Source organism: Aegilops tauschii, chromosome 3, assembly GCF_002575655.3.
Source record: "Aegilops tauschii subsp. strangulata cultivar AL8/78 chromosome 3, Aet v6.0, whole genome shotgun sequence".
Lineage (NCBI taxonomy): Eukaryota > Viridiplantae > Streptophyta > Magnoliopsida > Poales > Poaceae > Aegilops > Aegilops tauschii.
In genome coordinates, this window is record NC_053037.3 from 559,879,306 (window position 1) to 559,899,144 (window position 19,839).

The 19,839-nt window shown below is 49.4% G+C and overlaps 1 pseudogene; it reads right to left on the reverse strand.

Moving 5' to 3' along the window:
- Window positions 1-1,597: 1,597 nt before the first annotated feature.
- LOC109779796 (uncharacterized) lies at window positions 1,598-6,023 on the reverse strand (annotated as a pseudogene).
- Window positions 6,024-19,839: the final 13,816 nt, after the last annotated feature.

The window sequence follows — 19,839 nt, forward strand, 5'->3', positions numbered from 1 at the left end:
TAATTAGGAGATTGTATTGTAAGAGATAATTATTGTATATATGTAGCCGGTAGTGTCGGATAGATATACAAGAACTTGTTGTTCGACCAATCTCTCGGAGAAGGAGAGGTGGTCGATATCACTTCTCTCTGTATGCATATGTTCATGACGATCTTATGTTTCCTTCATTTGATTACTAGCTAGCGTGTCTAGTCCTCTCCATACGTATATAGTACGTAGCGTCGACCAAGCACGGAGATAAGAGAGGACACTTCTCTCTATTAATTAGCTAGCTAACACAATATATGAAACACCTAAATTAACCCCCCAACCCCCCCCCCTTTCAAAAAAAACAAAAACCCCAGCCCCTGAAATGCTGACGCGTGGACGCCTATTGGTCCCGGTTGGTGACACCAACCGGGACAAAAGGCCCTGCCTATTGGTCCCGGTTGGTGGCACCAACCGGGACCAAAGGCCCCCCTGCCTGGGCTGGCAGCAGCGGCCACGTGGAGGACCTTTTGTCCCGGTTCGTGTAAGAACCGGGACTAAAGGGTTAGGGCTTTAGTAACGACCCTTTAGTCCCGGTTCAAAAACCGGGACAAAAGGCCCTTACAAACCGAGGTAAAAGCCCCTTTTCCTACTAGTGGCGGCTCGGGGGATAGAAGGTCATGGCTAGAAGGTTGGGGACAATGGGGGGAATATCTGGTGGTACCATCACTTACATGATCCCATGATACCAATTCGAAAAAGTCAAACTTAAATGTTCCAAATATATTCGAAAGAAATTGTGAATGTTCACAACACATATGTCTACAACCCCTAAAAATTTCATACTCAATTCAAATTATACATTGAGAAACAAAAAAGGGACAAATTCAACATCAATAATGTCAATAAAGACAAAAACATGAGTCGTGCCAAAAACTGGATTGTTTACATCTGAATTTGTCTTTTTTGTTTCTATTTGTATACTTTGAATTGGGATCTGAAATTTTTAGAGGTTGTATACATATTTGTTGTGACCATTCACATTTTTTTGGAACTTTTGAAATGTTTAAATTTGACTCTTTTGAATTGGTATCATGTGAGCATGAAAGTTGGTAGTATCACATGGACACAGTTGTTCTGATCCCAAGCTCATGTGAGATCGGATAAACAGTCAAATAAAAAATCTATTTAAAAATGAATTTTTTTGGTGTCAAACATTTACAGACGTTTTAATCTCCAAAAATATTATTTTTGAAAACATATTGGAGCATCGGTTTTTTTTTTGCCACGTTTTACGTGAATGTCACCTCATGATGAAACTTTGCAACCAATGTGTATTTCTCAACAAAGATCCAGGCAGAAACGTACTAGTAGTATATACCGGGTGCTGCTACGGGAAATACCCTTTGGCTCCTGCATGTATATACACGCTATTTTGACCGAAAATTTGTTTTTTTTAAGAAGTCAAAGAGGAATTTTCTTTTTGTGAAACTTTTCTTGCTAATACAATGAAAGGTCAGGTTTATTACAAAAATATTTTCAGAAATTTTCAACTTTTTGTTGAATTGCTATTTATTTTTCATATAGGGTACATATGTAAAATGTTCCCCTCCGTGCTGCCGCTGCAGCATTAATTCCCGGCCTTTCTCATCACCAGGCGGCAGACATGAGCTTCTTCAGGCACCCGATGCTTCTTGGCGCCTGCCACGTCCATCTCGGAGAGCTTCTTCAGGTACCCGATGGCGCCCTGCGCGATCATCAGCTTCTTGCACCTCTTGCTCGCCGACAGCGACAGGAGGCACGAGATGGCCTACTTCTTGGCCGTACGTGTACCCTGGGCTCGGGTCCAGCAGCTGCACCAGGTTCGGCACGCTCTTCTCGTCCTTCTTCACGCCCATCGCGTTCGCCGGGCAGCTCATCAAGGCCGCCGTCGCCTGCGCCGCCACCTCCCGCGCGCCGTTCGACTTGGCCTCCAGCAGCCGCACCAGCAGCTACATGCACCCGTGCTCGCCCACCAGGCGCTTCATCTCCGGGGAGCTGGAGATCCTGCAGATGGCCGCCGCAGCCGCCTGCTGCGCGCCCACGGAGCACGTGCGCGAGCCGCGGGAGCACGCCGAGGGACACGAGGCTATCCGGTGAGACGGCGGACACGAGGTTGCGAAGCGCGCCCAGGGCGGACTCCTGCGGCAGCGGGCCGTCGAGGTAGGCGAGCAGGCTAGGCAGCGCGCCCTCGGACACCACGGCGCGCCGCAGGTTGTCGTTGCTCGACGTGGAGTTCTGCAGGCACTCCGCCGCGTACCCCTTGGAAGTTTGGAACCCAGCTGAGCACGATGCCGCGGTCGAGCAGGCTGATCATCACGCGCACGATGCCTTCCTCGGCGAGCGCTTGCCGGACCTCCGGCACCGCGGAGAGGTTCTTGAGCGTGCCCGCCGCCGCGGATTGTGAGATGGAGTCCCCGCTCTGGCAGATTTCGATGAGTGGACGGACGCCGTTGTGGCCGACGATTGCGCGGGCAATCTCGGGTGACATGGACAGACGCTGCAGCGTGATGACGGCCTTCTCCCGGCCAACAAGGCTGCCGGACTCTGCCAGCCGGATGAGCGGCGGTGACGCGCCTTCCAACACCAGCAAGCCCTCGTAGCTGCCGGACTCGGCAAGCAAGCAGAGCACAGTGGCCGCGCTTCTCCACTGATCTTGGGCGCTGTCGCCGTCAGCAGCTGCACCAGCGCGGCCACGTTGCCACGGCCGAGCGCCGACAACAGGCTCGTCTCGTCCTCGCGCAGCGCATCAAGGAGCCCCTCCGCGGCCCGGTGCTTCCCCTCGGCGTGCGGCAGAAATCACATATTTGACGCGAAATCAAATCACAAACTGACCTGCTTTCGAAAAAATTTCACTCTGCTGACCCTTTCGTGTGGTGCCCGAAAGTTAGGCGCCGCACGCTACTATGCAGCGCCCTTACCTTGGGCGTCGCACCTCCTGCCAGCGTGGCAGCCCTGGTCCAGTTGCAGCCTCACAGACAGCACTGCAGCGCCTAAGGCCTAGGCGCCACACTTGTAATGTGCATCGCCCGTCTCTTAGGCGCTGCACAGTCTGTGTTCCACTTCGGCCGGCCCCACCCTCTCTCCCCTCCCACCCCCACCCCCACCCCACACACCCCCACCCCACCCAAACCCTTAGACTTGCGCCCCTCCTCTCCCCCCTCTCAAATCCTTCTCAAATCTTGCAAATCCGGAGTATTTGACCGTGGATTTCGAAGCCAACCCCTCCCTTAAGGTAATCTCCTCTGATCCCCTCGTTTTCATCCATAGGAATTGTCACATTTGCTCAAATCTTTCTACTTTGGGGAAACCCTAGTTTTGGCTTGGATTTGCAAATTTGTGTTGAATCATGTTATGTTTCTTTGCTAATTTGGTATGGTTAGGCTTTCATAGTATGCTAGGGTTAGGGTTATGTGTGTTTGATGTTGGTGTTAGGGTTATGCTATGGTTAGGGTTGTAGTTATTGTTATGTGGGGGTTATGGTCATTAATTCATATATATGTTATGGCATATGTATTTTGTGCAAATATTTTTGTTAAGTACTTACTTGATATATGTGTGTTTTTTATTATTATAGGGATGAGGAGAACATGTGTTTATGTTCATCATGTGGATAAAGAGGCCTTTTTGAAAGGCAATGTTGAGCCGGAGCCGGATGAGCTTGACATGGTGTTTGAGAGTAGTCGTAGCTATGCGGAGCTCTTGGACCAAGTGAGGAAGGATTTGAATTGGATGGACCCAAGTGACGTTGTTGAGTTCGAGGGAAGGCATAATGTTGGTTTTGGAATGCACATCCGTTGGAAGACAATGCGTGTGAACTCCGAGCAACGTTGGGTTGCATACAAGGAGACGGTTGCCGAATCTGTAGACAAGGCTCTTGAGTTATTTGCCTGCAAGAAGGTTGAGTCTACTTTGAATTTGGACTTGAACCGGAACCCCTCCTCGTTGGTTGCTAGCACTCCCCCACCCATTAACCAAGATCAAATGAGTGAACCTCATTTCATGCAACAAGATTGGCCAACATTGAGCCCGACTCCAAACGACCAAAATGGATCTTTTGAAGAGGAGAATGATGAGTACGAGGAGGATGACAACGAAGTTGATCTCCATGACAACAATGTGGGTGATCTCGACCAATATCATGTGCAAGAGACAATGGACCAATCCATCCCTTTTTCCCGTGCATATGCATCGGACTCGGATGACGATGGTCCCGATGAAGAAGTTGATGAGGAGGGGTTCACGCCGAAGGAGGCCCAAGCATTCAAGAAGGTATTCGGGCGGGATCACAAGACACCATTGTTCAAGGATCTTAGTCTCGCGGATGAAGCCGTTGTGGATGGTGGCAAATGCATATCTCTTGGAGCTAGGCCAAGTTCTCACCGTGATTTGGAAGACGGCAAGAACGGGATATATCCCAGTTGTGAGTTTGAATCCTTCTTGGAATTGAAGATGTGGCTCGACAACTACTCGGTTACGCATTATCGTCCACATAAAGTGGCCAACTCGGACGTTAATGTGCGTTACACGGTCAAATGTGAAGTGCCAAGATGTCCATGGATTGTGCGTGCGAGGCCATGGAAAGGAGGTCCCACTTGGCGCATAGTGAGTTGTCTACCAACTCACATGTGCCGGCACAAGAATGCGGATGGCGAGCTTGTGTACCAACAACACAGACAACTCACGTCCGAGTTCATTGCTTACAGGTTATCCAACCAAATATCCACACTTCCAATAATGAGCATAAAGAGTGTCATTGACCTTGTGAAAGCCATCTTTCATTACAAGGTGAAGTACGGCAAGGCATGGAAGGCGAAGCAAGCCGCATTCAAGATGTTGTATGGCAATTGGGAGGAAGCATACAACCGACTCCCTAGGTTGTTGTTAGCTATGGCCGCCACAAACCCAGGCATGGTTCACGTGGTTGAGCCTCATGGGAACCAAACATTGATCCATAACGGGAGGACCGTCTGAGTATTTGGCCGTGCATTTTGGGCCTTTGAGCAATGCGTGAGGGCTTTTGGGCATTGTCGGCCCGTCATCGCCATTGATGGCACGTTCTTGACCGGACAATACAAGGGCACTTTATTGGTTGCAATAGCAAGTTATGCCAATAACCGGGTGTTGCCTTTGGCTTTCGCTTTGGTTGAGGTGGAGAACAATGATAACTGGGAGTGGTTCTTGCGTCAATTGAGAACAAGGGTATTACCGGCTGAAAGGGAAATTTGTGTCATATCGGATCGCCATCCAGGAATTCTAAACAAGGTGGTGGTTGACATTCCCGGACATACAAAGTTGCACCATCGATGGTGCATGAGGCACTTTTGCGCAAACTTCTATAGGGCATGTGGTATCAAGGAGTTGGCCGATGATCTTTAAGATTGTTGTCTCGCTTTCACCAACAAGCGGTTTGCCACATTGTTCAATGCATTGCTCAGACACAAAAAACTTGACCCCGGTGGTCTTGAATTTCTCAATAGGAACATTGTCTAAAGGAATATGTGGGCACGTGCTTTCGATGAAGATGGCCGGAGGTACGGTCAAATGACAAGCAATATGGTAGAATGCTTCAATAAGGTGCTCAAGGGTGTACATGCATTACCCGTGACGGCAATAGTTCAATACACATTTGACAAGATGAATGGATACTTTTTAAAGTACTCAATGGAGACGGATAAGCAGATTGCTGGTGAGAACAAGGATAAGCACAAGTACTAATTTCCACCAGAGGTTGAAGAATGGTTGGACTTTCAATCATGAAAGGCAGACTCCCAAGAAGCTGTACTATATGACGACAACGAGTGGAAGTATGAGGTGAAAGAGCCTGGAGGAACCACAAACGATGGCCACCAACACGGAGGCCGCGCTTTCAAGGTCTCCCTAACACGGTGTGATTGCAACTGCATGAGGCCATCGTTGCTTCATCTCCCATGCTCGCATTTGTTAAACGCATCCCGTGTTAGGAATGTGGACGTCAATCACCCTCTTACCATGAGGGAGACCGAGTTCTCAATCATGACGATAAAGAATACATGGGCTCCCCGATTTCAGCCATACTTGGACCAATCACAATGGCCGGAGTATCATGGAGTTCAACTATGGCCGGACCCGAAATTGAAGGTCGTTAGACGGGGAAGACGTAAGACAAAGCGTCTTAGAGGTGACATGGACGGATGGGGCCGTGGTGGCGGTGGAGAATACAGCACCGGCCAATACCAAGAGCCTCGTGAGCAATCCCGTTGTGGGGACTACAGTCATCGGGGACACAACACAAGAACTTGTCCCAAACCAAGAAAAAGATCAAAGAAAAATGATGCAAGCACAAGCCAAGCAAAAGATAGCTAGTCAACCAAGTCAACCAAGGAGTAGCCAACCAAGTCAAACAAGCCAACGAGGAACTAGGCAACAAAGAGGGAGTCAACTAGGTCTTAGAAGAGGCCGTGGTGATGGTCTTGGCCGTGGTGGTGGTAGAGGCCGTGGTGGTGGTAGAGGCCGTGGTGATGGCCTAGGCCCTGGGGATGGTCTTGGTCGTGGTGAAGGCCTAGGCCGTGGTGATGGTCTTGGCCGTGGTGAAGGCCTAGGCCGTGGTGAGGGTCTTGGCCGTGGTGGTGGGAGAGGCCATGGTGATGGTCTTGGCCATGGTGAAGGCCTAGGCCGTGGTGAAGGTCTTGGACGTGGTGGTGGTAGAGCCCGTGGTGGTGGTCTAGGCCGTGGTGGCGGTAGAGGCCGTGGTGGTGGTCGAGGCCGTGGTGGTGATCTTGGCCTTGGCGGCGGCCGTAGTGGAGGAATGTTCACTTGGCTCAATGCACTAGTAGAAAAAGGGCCTATTGTCCCGGTTGGTAAGGGCCTTTTGTCCCGGTTCTTCAACCGGGACTAAAGGGTCGTTACTAATGCCCTAACCCTTTAGTCCCGGTTCTTACACGAACCGGGACAGATGGGCCTCCACGTGGCCGCTGCGGCCAACCCAGGCCGGGTGGCCTTTGGTCCCAGTTGGTGACACCAACCGGGACCAATAGGCATCCACGCGTCAGCATCGGGCTGGAGCTGAGGTTTTTTGTTTTTTTTGAAAGGGGCTGATTTAGGGGTTTTGGGGGTTAATTTAGGTTGTTATTAGGTAGCTATTAGAGATAACTTTCCTCTCTTATATCTCCGTGCTTGGTTTACCAACGCTACGTACTGCTATGCCTAAACATGGCTTAGATTGAAGTGAAGGCAACATGTGGTGCATGTCGAAAGTAATACTAATCCTAACTTGATCAAGTTTGGATTGTACTACTTTCGACATGCACCACATGCATGTTGCCTTCACTTCAATCCAATCCATATTCATTTCACCCGCTGATATATAATAACTCTTCATGCGCGCATCATGCATCATCATATATAATAACAAGTCCTACTAATCATCATCATACAACTTCTACTCGTTATTAATACCAGTCATACGATCATCATCCTCATAGTCATCGAACCAACCCTACTTAATTGTTCTTAGCACATGATCATCAGTATTAGGTAGGACCGAAATACCCTCTTTAAGGTAAAATAGCATAAAACAATATAGACCCTGACTCTCCATTATGGAGAATGGAGATCATCCTGTCTCCAATTCTTGCGCTTCACTTCCTTTTGCTTCCAAGAACCTCCTTGCGACTGTCCATACATTTTTTCCATTATTTGCTTTGCATGTGTCCACTTCTTTTAGAAATCCGGTATGGACAGTTGAGATTCGTAGGATGACCTGGTTGTATGTTCAAAACATCAAGCCTACCATTCTGATACATCAAATGAGGCACACAATCCTCTGGGAGGAAGAAGAAGAAGAGAGGAAGAAGAAGAAGGGACAAGGACTGTGACCTTCTTATGAACCAAAATGTGTGCTACTATGTGCTATGAGATGTAAATGACTATGTGTTTTGGCTCAATGTTTGTGTATGACTATGTGATTGGACTACTCTATTGCTATGTGTGTATGACTATGTGATTTGGACTACTATATGTGCTATGCCTTATTTCTGTGTTTTGGACTACTACATGTGATCTGGATATGATTATGTGCCATCCATGTGAATCACAAAACATAAAAAGCACTTGGTATTTGAAAACAGCAGGCAGTGCAGCGCCTAAGGGCCAGGCGCCACACTACACAGTGCAGCGCCTCTGCCTTAGGCGCTGCAAATTGACTTAGCAAATTTTTTGGTCGAAAGGCTACTGGAACGCTTCTGTTGCTCTCTGGACTGGCATGTCCAGGTGTGCAGCGCCTATGGGAGAGGCGCCACACACCACAGTGAGCGCCTTGCCCTTAGGCGCTGCACACCTGGACATGCCAGTCCAGAGAGCAACAGAAGTGTTCCAGTAGTTTTTCGACCGAAAAATTTGCTAAGTCAATTTGCAGCGCCTAAGGTAGAGGCGCTGCAGTATACTGTGCAGCGCCTTACTGCTGGGCGCTGCACAGTACAGTGCAGCGCCTTGGCCTTAGGCGCTGCACACTAACTTAGCAACTTTTTGGGTCGAAAAGCTACTGGAACGCTTCTGTTGCTCTCTGGACTGTGGGCAAGGCGCAGTCCAGGTGTGCAGCGCCTAAGGGCAAGGCGCTGCACTGTGGTGTGTGGCGCCTTACCCTTGGGCGCTGCACATCTGGACATCTATTAGGCTGCACTCACCCCCTCCACTACAAAAAAAAAGACACATCCGTGACATTTTGGGCCGAACGAAATTTTTTTCTGTCATACATATGACACTTCTATGACGATAATTGTGACAAAACCCGGTATCATCATAGATGTGGTGGGCTCCTACTTCTATGACAAAAAATCATGACAGAAAATGGGCTTTTCGTCCTGGGCGGGCCGGAGACGCAGCTGCATCACATTCTTTGGGCCGTCCATGACGGAAAAAACCGTGGTAGAAGCGAGGGCGAGGAAAATTTCAGGGAGTTCCCGGTTACGGTGGGAGGTCGGGGGCCGAGCGATGCGCGTTTCTCCCGTACACGTACGCGTGTGTGTGCGAGGCGTTGGGCTCTAACTGAACCCGAGCGATTGCACTGCAGGCTACGCGTTACTGAACCCGAGCGATCGATTGATGGCTGTAAACTGAACCCGATCGAGCGATTCCTTCACTACTGTTGCTAACTGAAGCCGATCGATTGGATGAACAGTGAGCGTTGCGGGGGGGGGGGGTTGGATGAACAGTGAGCGGTGGCGTTGCCTCTGGATGAACAGGACCCTGTGGTGTGGAGGGCTGGATGAATAGTAGATGATGGAGGGGTGCCCGTGGAGGGGTGGTTGAATAGGACCCCATGGTGTGGAGGGCTGGATGAACAGTAGACGGTGGAGGGGTGCCCGTGGAGGGGTGGTTGAACAGGACCCCGTGGTGTGGAGGGCTGGATGAACAGTAGACGGTGGAGGGGTGCCCGTGGAGGGGTGGTTGAACAATAGCCGGTGGAGTAGCGCGCGGTGGAGGCTGGATGAACAGGAGCCCGTGGAGGCTGGAGGAGGTCGACAGTAGCCCGTGGAGGCTGGAGGAGGTCGACGGTGGAGATGAACAATATCCCATGGAGTCCCGTTTTGCGGTACGCCACACCCCTCCCGATGAACAGGACCCCCGTTTCGACCGTAGGAGGTCCGTTTCGTCCGTTTTGCGGTACACCACACCCCTCCTGATCAACAGGACCCCCGTTTCGACCGTAGGAGGTCCGTTTCGTCCGTTTTGCGGTACGCCACACCCCTCCCGATCAACAGGACCCCCATTTCGACCGTAGGAGGTCCGTTTCGTCCGTTTTGCGGTACGCCAGACCCCTCCCGATGAACAGGATCCCGTTTCGAACGTGGGTGGTCGAACACAAGGCCGTTTCCTCCGTTCTGCGGTACGCCAGGCCTCGTTTCCATCGCCTGTTCCGTCCAAGCCCTCCCGATGAACACGACCACGCATTCCGTTCCGACCCAGCCGGTTGGCTCCCACGCGTTCCGCTGCCTCTCGATGAACACGACGCATTCCGTTGCCTCCCCATGAACACGACGTATTCCGTTGCCTCCCCATGAACACGACGACGACGCCGTTTCTCCGTTCCGACCCAGCCATGTCAACGAGCCCTCGCCGTACGTATGCGCGAGTAGGCGTTCAAGACCCCGCCCGTATGTACACATACGTGGCCGTATTTTCTTTCTTGCACCCTGGCCGCTGTACGTACGTGTACATGCTACGTGCGCGCCTCTACTACGACACGTGCGCGCCTCTACATCCACCAGTATATATGTACGTACACGTTCGCGACCAGAATGACAACGCTATGTACGCTTCGACCAGGTGGGTCCCGACTGTCACGCACTTCCTTGCGTGCGAAGATGTAGCTGGTGGGTCCCAGCAGTCAGGGGGGCGAATCATTTTGTTTTTTTTGCCCGGACGCACTTCCTTGCGTGCGAAGGTGTAGCTGGTGGGTCCCAGCAGTCAGGGGGGAAACGTTTTTTCACGAAATACGGTGGCCCGTCCGGTGGGTCCCCGCTGTCAGGTGGAGGAATAATTATTTTCCGCGTAATAAGGAGGCACTTCCTTGCGGCTGCCGTGGACCCAGCTGTCAGCCTCTCCACGTACAGTACTCTTCCGATGGAAGTCGGTCGTTGACCACATTGACCACGCCGCGCCGAGAGCACCACGGCGGTGGACTATGGCGAGGCCTAGGAAGGGGACGACGCGGAGCCGGGCAAGACGCGGTAGTGGATGCCCACGCGGAGAGGAGTACGAGCGTTCACTGGTTCGGCTGAGGTGTGAGGCTGCCGTCGCCACAGAATAACAGGGGGTGTGGGTGAGTGGAGGGATGGCCTGGCCAGTGGTGGGAGTAGTATGGGGGCGGTGAGGCCTCCGCTGTAGCACAGCCGGCCACGGGAGGCAGGAGCAGGCGGCACGACCGGCGCTACTTTGGGCGGCTGGAGCAAGAAGACCAGAGGTTGAAGAAGCACTATGGCCGTTGGATGGACATCATACGATCACTGGAGTATTGACTAAGTTGACAAAGCCCTCCGTCCCCGTCAACTTAGTAGGTCCACAAGTCAGCCCAACAATATGGTGGGTCCCAGCTAGCAGGGGGTATTCATTTTTTTGGGCGTAATAAGGAGGCACTTCCTTGCGTGTGAAGAGTGGGTCCGACCTGTCAGTGGGGGGAACGTTTTTTTCGCGAAATACAGAGGCCCTTCCTGTGGGTCCTAGCTGTCAGGTGGAGGAATCATTATTTTGCGCATAATAAGGAGGCATTTCCTTGCGTGCGGCCGTGGAACCAGCTGTCAGCCTCTCCACGTATAGTCCACTTCCGATGGATGTCGTTCATCGACCACGTTGACCAGGCCGCGCCGAGAGCACCAGGGCGGTGGACGACGGCGAGGCCTAGGAAGGGAGCGACACGGAGCCAGGGAATACTCGGCAGTTGTTTCCCACATGGAGGGGAGTACGAATGTACGAGGGTTTACTGGTTCGTCTACCGTCGCCGGAGAATAACAGCATGTGTGGGTGAGTAGAGGGATGGCTAGGCCAGCGATGGGAGTACGGTGGGGCCGTGAGGCCTGCGCGGCAGCATAGCCGGCCGCGGGAGGAGGGAGCAGGCAGTCCCGCCGGCGCTTGTTTGAGCGGCTGGAGCATGAAGAGCAGAGATTGAAGAAGCACGACAGCCGTTGGATGGACATCCAACAGTCACTGCTCTCGTGTGTTGACTAAGTTGACAGGGCGTTGCGTGTGCGTCAACCTTTTTTTTATGAAAGCATGCGTGCGTCAACCTGTAGTAGGCGCACAAGTCAGCCTCAAATCTGTGGAAAACAGCATACAGCCCATCTGCCATTATTTCTAATAATGTACAGCCCATTTGCTAATTCTTAAAAAAAATTGGAGCCCATCTTCTTTTTGTTAGCATTACACCCCATATTGTGGCCACGGTTAAAAAGTATACGAAATTTTGCATATTTCGGTGCGGTCAACTATTTTTAATCCAGAAATATCGATTCACATTCAAACTATTTTGAAAAATAATTTATATAAATATAAAATCCAAATAATTGTCCACGCATAAAAATCAATGGAATTTAAGATCTTGTAATGAAAAAAAATTGAAACTAATTCCCGGTTTGATGTGTTTTAAAAATGTACAGCCCATTTCTGGGCAAACCGAATGAAACTCTCCTCGTCTTGAAAGATTTGCAGCCCAGCAGGGCCGATAAAGCAAGTAGGCCTTGTTTGGGTATTTCTTAAAAAAAATAGAACTGGGCTAGCCATTTTCACCAAGAAAAAAACACAACTGGGCTCATGATGTGGTAAACATAAATAAAACCCTGGCTAGACGGGCCACAGCCCCCGCACAGCCCCGTTGTTAACCTGATCCGTCGCTAAAACTAGTATAAATAACAACTTCTTGTTCCTCAAAAAAAACTGCGCGACTTGCTGGGTCCCTGGTGTCAGCCGCTCGTAGTGTAATTCTCTCGTTTATTGACTACGTTGACAATGGCATGAGCCCCAGATGTCCAACCATTAGGAGGAACCATATTTTTGGGCTTGTACTATAGACGCACTTGCTTGCGTACTGCCATGACGCTGGTGGGTCCCTACTGTCATCCTCTCCACGTACAGTCATCTCCTTGTTCCTCTCGGTTGTTGACGACGTTGACAACGCAAGAGGGCGACGCACCGTGCACGGCGAGCGAACCAAGGCCGCAAGGCGGAGGACGACGGCGAGGCCTCGGACGGAACGGACAGGAGCCGTTGAAGATGCGTCGGTCCAGTCGCAGGCGGAGGGGAGTACGAGGGTTGACTGGTTCGGGCGCGAGTGCGTGTTGGGGCTGACGTCGCCGGAGAATAACAGGACGTGTGGGGGAATAGAGGGAGGGACTGGCCAACGTTGGAGGGTACGTACGGTAGGGCGGCGGAGGCGCAGCCAGCCATGGGAGGCGGGAGCAGGCGGAGCCGACGGGGTGGTTTGGTTTGGGCGGCTGGAGCAAGAAGAAGACAAGAGATAGAAGATACACGATAGATGTTGGATGTCAATCCAACGGCTGGTAGGCAGAATCGTTTGTTGACTGGCTAGTAAGTCGACACCACCTTGGATAGGCTATTTCCTCGCGGGTCCCAAATGTCAGAATCCAAATCTGTCACAGTCATGCAGCCTTTCCTATGAAAATTTACAGCCCATTTGATGTGCTAGTTCGAAATAAGTTTGTGGGTGCTGGTGGGGGCTAATCACTTGGCTTCTGTAATGCACAGTGAGCTCAATCAGCCGGCGAGAGTGATGTTATTTCCCTTGGTTGGGATTTGTTACAATATTTCACTCTAAATTAAACGAATGGCAAGCCATTTGCCTTGTTTCAAAGAAAATATGACAGTCACAGCCGAGTTGAAAAGGGCAGGAACATCTAACTCCAGCTTACAAACTGTACAAAAGCACGAGGGTTAATTGTTCATCAGGTTTACAAAAAAAAACCAGATTGAAAAGGGCAACAACATCTAACTCCAGCACTGTTTTCGGCAGTCACAGTCAAATGGATCGGTCAGGTCCATAGAATGAACATCCTGGGTCGTAAAATTTACTGGACTATGACCACAATATGTTGTAAATAGAAGCCCGGCACGTTCAGAAGCTCTTTTGCCCACCTGAAACTCCCTTTTTGCTCTTCGACATACCCATCCGTCAAAACCATGCTGCTGATAAACTTAAGCCTGATGGACAATAGTAACCTCGCATTCAGCAGGAAGAATGTGACAAATCTTCTGTTTGCACGGTTGGCTACATATCGTTCTAGCGTTATTGTCTTCACTCAAATCTCATGAGAAGTGAGAAAATCCCGATGCTTACGAATCCACCGATTGGTTATAACTTTCTTACCCCGTCCTGTTGCCTAAATAGACATGAAGATTGAAAACAGTTAAGGTCTAAAAGAAGAGTGTTGAAAGAGCAACAGCTGAACGGTTAATTCTAGTACACTATATGCGGGCTTCCAATGTGCGTGAAATTATCACCTTTATATACAACTTCTCCAGACATGGAAAGCATTGCAGCAAGCCAATAATCTTGTTCAGATCAAAACTATTCATTTGGATATATAAGATCTTGACAGAATCCAGCACCATTGATAGGCCATCCATGGAGAAACTCTTCATTGAGCATAGAACATAATATTAGTACAAAATGTGTACTCCAAGATGATATATAAATTATGCGCAAAAATTTAAAATGCAGCTTATGGTTACAAGTGTGGATGATAATATAAAGTACCTGAAGAAATGTGGAGCCAAACACCATATTGAAATGAGCACAGAGATCATGTATTACACCCAAGGTCTCCAGTTTAGGTGCAGAGAGGATGGTTATTTGCAACGGTGAATAACTAGAATCAAGGATCAACCTTTGAAGTGAAGGGGCATCTTGGATGATGAGCTGCCTTCCGTCAAAAGAAATTCCAATTCTTACAAGGTTAGGCGACTTTATTTGGAGACAACCGATTCTAACTGTGAAAACAAGCACCAAGCACTCCAGCGCAGGGCAACTGGAGTGGATGATGCTGTGCAATGAGGCCTCCGATATACGAACTCGCACAACTGAAAGTTTCTTGAGAAATGGGAGTCGAAGGTTTAGTACCAGATTGTCTGGTAGGTAGCACAGCGCAAAGGTGGCGGTGTGGAGAGAGGACGAAAACCGCGAGATGGACATCGGTGCTGAGGGCACAAGTTCATGGCGTTCGGTATGTGGTATGTGATTTCCAGGGGAATAGTAGAACTCAAGCAGCTGTAGTTCTGTGAATTCAGGGGATTTCAGCCAGGCGTCCACCGTGTAGGGCATGGTATGCTTGCTCAGGTAGCATAACGGGATGCAGAGGCTTTGAACGGAGCCCTGGTGGAAGGAGATGATGGCTCTGGGGATTTCAAAATCATTGAAGAGAGATAGCTGACGACAGTCGAGATTAAGGGGCACGGCGCACCATAGAGGGCGCCACCGAATTGAGAGGACTTGGGTGCGGCAGCAATCCTTGGTGGGGAGAAGCGAGATGATCTCCCCAAGGACGGCGTCCAAGAGATCGCTGATGTGGTCCACCCGAGATTCTACGGGTTCCTGGGATCCGGTGGGGGCGGGGTCGCCGCTTCTCCCCGCGCTGCCAGGTGCGGGATCTACAACAGGCGTCGCCGCTAGCGGGAGCCTCATCTTCTTGGCGCTGGGGTCAGCCGACTCCATTTCCTCGAGGGCGTCGCGTCGCGCTCACGGATTTGAGCAGAGTAACGAATGACGAGCCTAGTTGTAGTGCGAGCGAAGAAGAAGGGGAGCTGGGGGTTTTCTGTAGGAGTGAGGAAGAAGGGGAGCTGGGGTTTTCTGTAGGAGTGAGGTGAGGAATTTGGGGGTACGAGTGGAGCGAGCTGACGTGAGGTGGGTGGGAGCGAGTTGGAAGAAGAGCACCCAGTGTGGATGGGCTTTTGAATTGATTTTACTATTTACTAGTGTGGATGGGCTGTTTTGTCTTGGGCCCAGAGAAACAATTACTACTAGTACAGTGGAGACACTCTACAGCTACCCAGAAAAACAATTACTACTAGTACAGTGGAGACACTCTACCGCTTCTGGCTCCTCCTAGGTCATTGAAACGTCTCCCTCTACTGAATGACGTTATACTTTTGTTCACCGACATGCGGGCCATGCAGCGCGCGGGCCCAAATGCCATCCACCAAATTAGAAGGCAGTATGCAGGCGGAGAGTCACCCCGGTCGTAGCGCGGCAGTAACGAGCCATCGTATCACAAAACCCCACCTCCCCGCAGTCTAAGTTTGACGAACGAAGCAACCATCATTTCACTCTTCGCTGAATCCCCTTCTCCCTCGGACTATCCTTCTCCCTCACCGTCTTCAAGAAAGGCAACACTCGCATCTGCCACTGTTCTTCTCTCCGAACGAAGGGAAGGTAAGCGGATCCGTGATGTTGGTATATTTTTGTTCAGAGAAAAAAAAGAACTTTTGCAAAGCAGTAACCGATCCTCACTCTCTTTTTTGTTTCATTGTCATTGCGATTGTGTTTTCCTTTCAGTGGTCTCCTAGTATTCGTCAGTTTCATGATGGACCAAGGAGAACCAGGCAAAGATCTGCCGATATTGGAGCAGAAGCGGGAGGCTGATCCCCACGAGACAGAGAGCTCCAAGAAGATGGAGGCAACCACCGAGCTGACCCCAGATACGCTCACGGCCACTACTGAGATGGTCAACGCCCCGTTTGAGGTTACAGCCCCCGTGGCACTGCAGGAGCAGTTTTCCCCCTTCGAGGATGTGTCCCCCCCCCCTCGCTGAGCTACCCAAGGTGATTTCCTTCTTTGCCGATCTCGATTGTGGTTTTTCATCTTAAGTATGTGGTGATTTTTTTAGAAAAGGAAGTATGTGGTGATTAATAATGCAAAATTTTATTAGCTTCGATGCCATGCTATACATAGTGGTTTAAATAACTTGTGTTTCTTATACTGAAAAGTAATTCAGAATTTGTTTCTGTTTCAATTAGAGCCCTGATGCAGACAAGGATTGTGTGGTTGTACATGTCACTCGCTATGAGGCGGACGACCTGAATATACGCACTGGGAAAACAGAGTTCTTAGGCTGTTGGATCCTGGAAGCCATTTGCGGTTATACCAATGAAGAGTTGTATTCCAGCCTCACTGTTGTCAGGCGTGTTGTCCAGGGTGTACTGAAGCACAAGAAGTTCAAAGCTACTCCTTCGTTTGTGAGGCATACTGTTCGTGTCAAGCTTACGCAGGAAGATGACGTGGCATGCCTCCACAAACAAGTTTATCAGTGGCAAGGCCACAAGGTTGTCTTCATGAAGGTTCACAGGATTGAGCTACTGCGGGATGTCCTCGATGATGTTCATGGCAAGGTCCGTCTTGTGTCCAGCCCAAATTAGATCGAGGCATGAAATAGTTGCCCCAGCTAGTGTTTAATAGTAGTTTGGATTGTGTCTAATTATCCGAACCTTGCCTGTTATCGACCCCTCTGGGGCTAGTACTCTATTTGAATCCGTCTATGGGAACTGCTGCTACTTTTGTGTGCCCGTGAATCATGTGAGAACCATCGTAATTGTTGTCGAAACAGATGCGTCCTCACTAGTTTTTTCATGAATATGGCATGGTAAGACATAAGTTGTCACGGTTTATCATACGAGCAGTGTGTGTTTTGATGAAATAGAGCACTCGTTAGAGAACCGTGCGCCGACGTATACATAAGTACTTGTAAACACTGTTGGTGCTACCCCACTTGTAAGCAGTTGTGCAAAACACGGCACATTGGCTCAGCTCGCTTCAACACTAGGCTATCGACCAGCTAACAATCAACAATCTGCTGCCTGACATATAATCAACTATGTATCTTGTTACAGTGGTTCATGCAGTTAATTGAGGCCACAATGTAATAAATTCCAAACGTTCACACGCTAGTCCAGCGCTCATGTGGAACACTCACATTAAACTCGTCTTCATAAAAAACTTGAAAAGCATAAGTTAAGCAATTTTATATATCTCAATGATTCATAGAACATAACAAACATATACTAGTTCACAGCAAAAGACAAAGTTGTGAGAAGGTTTACAAATCAGGAAAAAACAAGCAAGGCTTCTCTGAGCAAAGGGCCTCCCGGCAGGCTTAAATTTCCTGGAGTTCACTCTGGTTTTTTCTTGTTGCCACCATTCAGGGTTAGGTTCTCTCATTCTAGAATAACCAATTATAATTGTGGTCTCAGCTGGAATGTTGAACTGAACCATGCAGTGTACTGACCAGCTGAAATGCTTGTGCATTCCACTAAATTTAAGCACCGCTATTTGCAGAAATAAGCAGACCACAATGCCTCTTGTCCGCGCACCTGTCCAAAAAAAGCCATGCAGCCGTGCCAGCTAGTCCTCGGTCCATGGATGAACTGGTAGAAAGTGCATTCCGGACTAGGATGCAGTTGTTTTCGCTCGTCCCTGCACTGCAATCAGGAAGTAAAATGTACGAATCAGCTTCTTTTAGATTGCGTTGGTCATTCTACCTTAGTTACTAGTACCAATGTAGGGATACCTTGAAGACGGGAGGTTAGACGATGGCAACGAGGTATAGCCATCTCATTTTGCGCAGTTGTACTAAAACTGAGGTGTGTGCTTTTGATTGCGCGGATAGAAACGATACAGAGACAGACATCCCTGTTTGCGCAAATACGAAATACGGTTATTTAAATAGTGACAGATATTACTACTTTCCCCCGTCTCCTCTTAGAACCAAGTCCTAGATTCATGCTATAGCTTTCCCACTTCCTTCCCTGTTTGAACCAACACTTTGAGTCGACTGTATGAACTAGCTTTACTTCTAATAATAGTAGAAGTGTAGGTGGCTTTGGAACAGCGGACGGAAGTAGAAAAGGATCCACACGAAGGGAGCTGGGGCAGTAGAGCAAGGCAGGTTTCGAAGGAATATATACCTGAGGGTCGTCGGCATGTGGCAAAGACGGCGTCGGGAGGCCGCATCTTGGCCACAATACCGCAGGGAGGAAGAAGGGGTCGGAGGCCCTCCCGAGTCGGCGCTCTCTCGGAGAGAACGGCACGGCCGCCGATCGGGACGCGCGGGCAGCCGTTGGTCTCCTCCCTCGCCGCCGACGACAACGTGAACGATGCACCTACACCCCTGCCCCGGTCGAGGTTGTCCGGCCGGATTTGTGAGCCGTGAGCTGAGAGAGAGTGTGGCCGCCTATGTGTTGCTTAGATCTGGAGAGCATGAGAGAGTGAACGAGAGGAACCCTAGTAAAGCAAGCGCTAAGGCTCCTTCTTTTATATATAGTGGAGTGATTTTGTTGTACCAGCTTCAAAAAAATGTGCTCCTACGTGTACCCGCGAGTGGGTGTGAGAGAACTAGTGCGTGCGTGCACCGCTTCTCTTCGTGAGAGTACAATATACTATGCCCAAAGAACGTTCGCCGCAAGAGTAATAGTATAAGTGTGTGACGTGTGAGCTAAAATAAAATGTGTGCGCTGTCTTTTGTTTTTTAGAATTTCTGAGGGTAGGGTGTGAAGAGCACATATGTGCGTGACGTCTACCTGCAGATAGACGGTGGGTGCGACGTGCGAGTCTGTGAGAGGACTCGGGAGAGTCGTGACTCGTGAGGGTGCGTGTGCGTGAGAGAGAGGAGGGCACGTATCAATGTAATGCATGTGTCCGTAAATCATTATCCGACAAAGGTTCACCACAAGCCTTTTCCTGATGAACGCCGTAAGAACCGTTAGATCAGCATCCGACAGTGTCAGTTTTGCCATGTCATTTAACAGAACAGCCACTCCTCCTACACACAAATCTTCCACGTGAGTGTTAGCAACTGTGTATGCTCCCTCCGTTCCGAAATGCAGTGCATATAGCTTTATTGAAAATTCGAACCTCGCAAACTTTTACCGAGTTTTCGTGTACCAAATTGCACATGTAGAATACCATGTATATATCATTTCATTCATCTTCGAGAGGTAACTATAAAGATGGGTGAGGAGTCTACAAAGAAAGACCATCGTATCACCCGCAGCAATTTCAAGCATCCTTTAGTGTCGAGGAATATCATAGGAACTCTATATGATATGATTTTTATAGGATTTTTTCCTTTAGAGCCAATTGGTTCATAGGAATAGATTCATATACTCCACATTTCAAAGGAAATAAACATGATATCATTTCTATAGCTTTAGAGCCACTTGGTTCATATGAATGGATTCCTATACTCCCTTAATTTCAAAGGAAAATAAACATTAGCGTATATTCAACAGAAAAGTTCCTATGATATGAACCAAATTACATCTCTTTTCTAATCCCTCCTCATAGGAATTGAGATA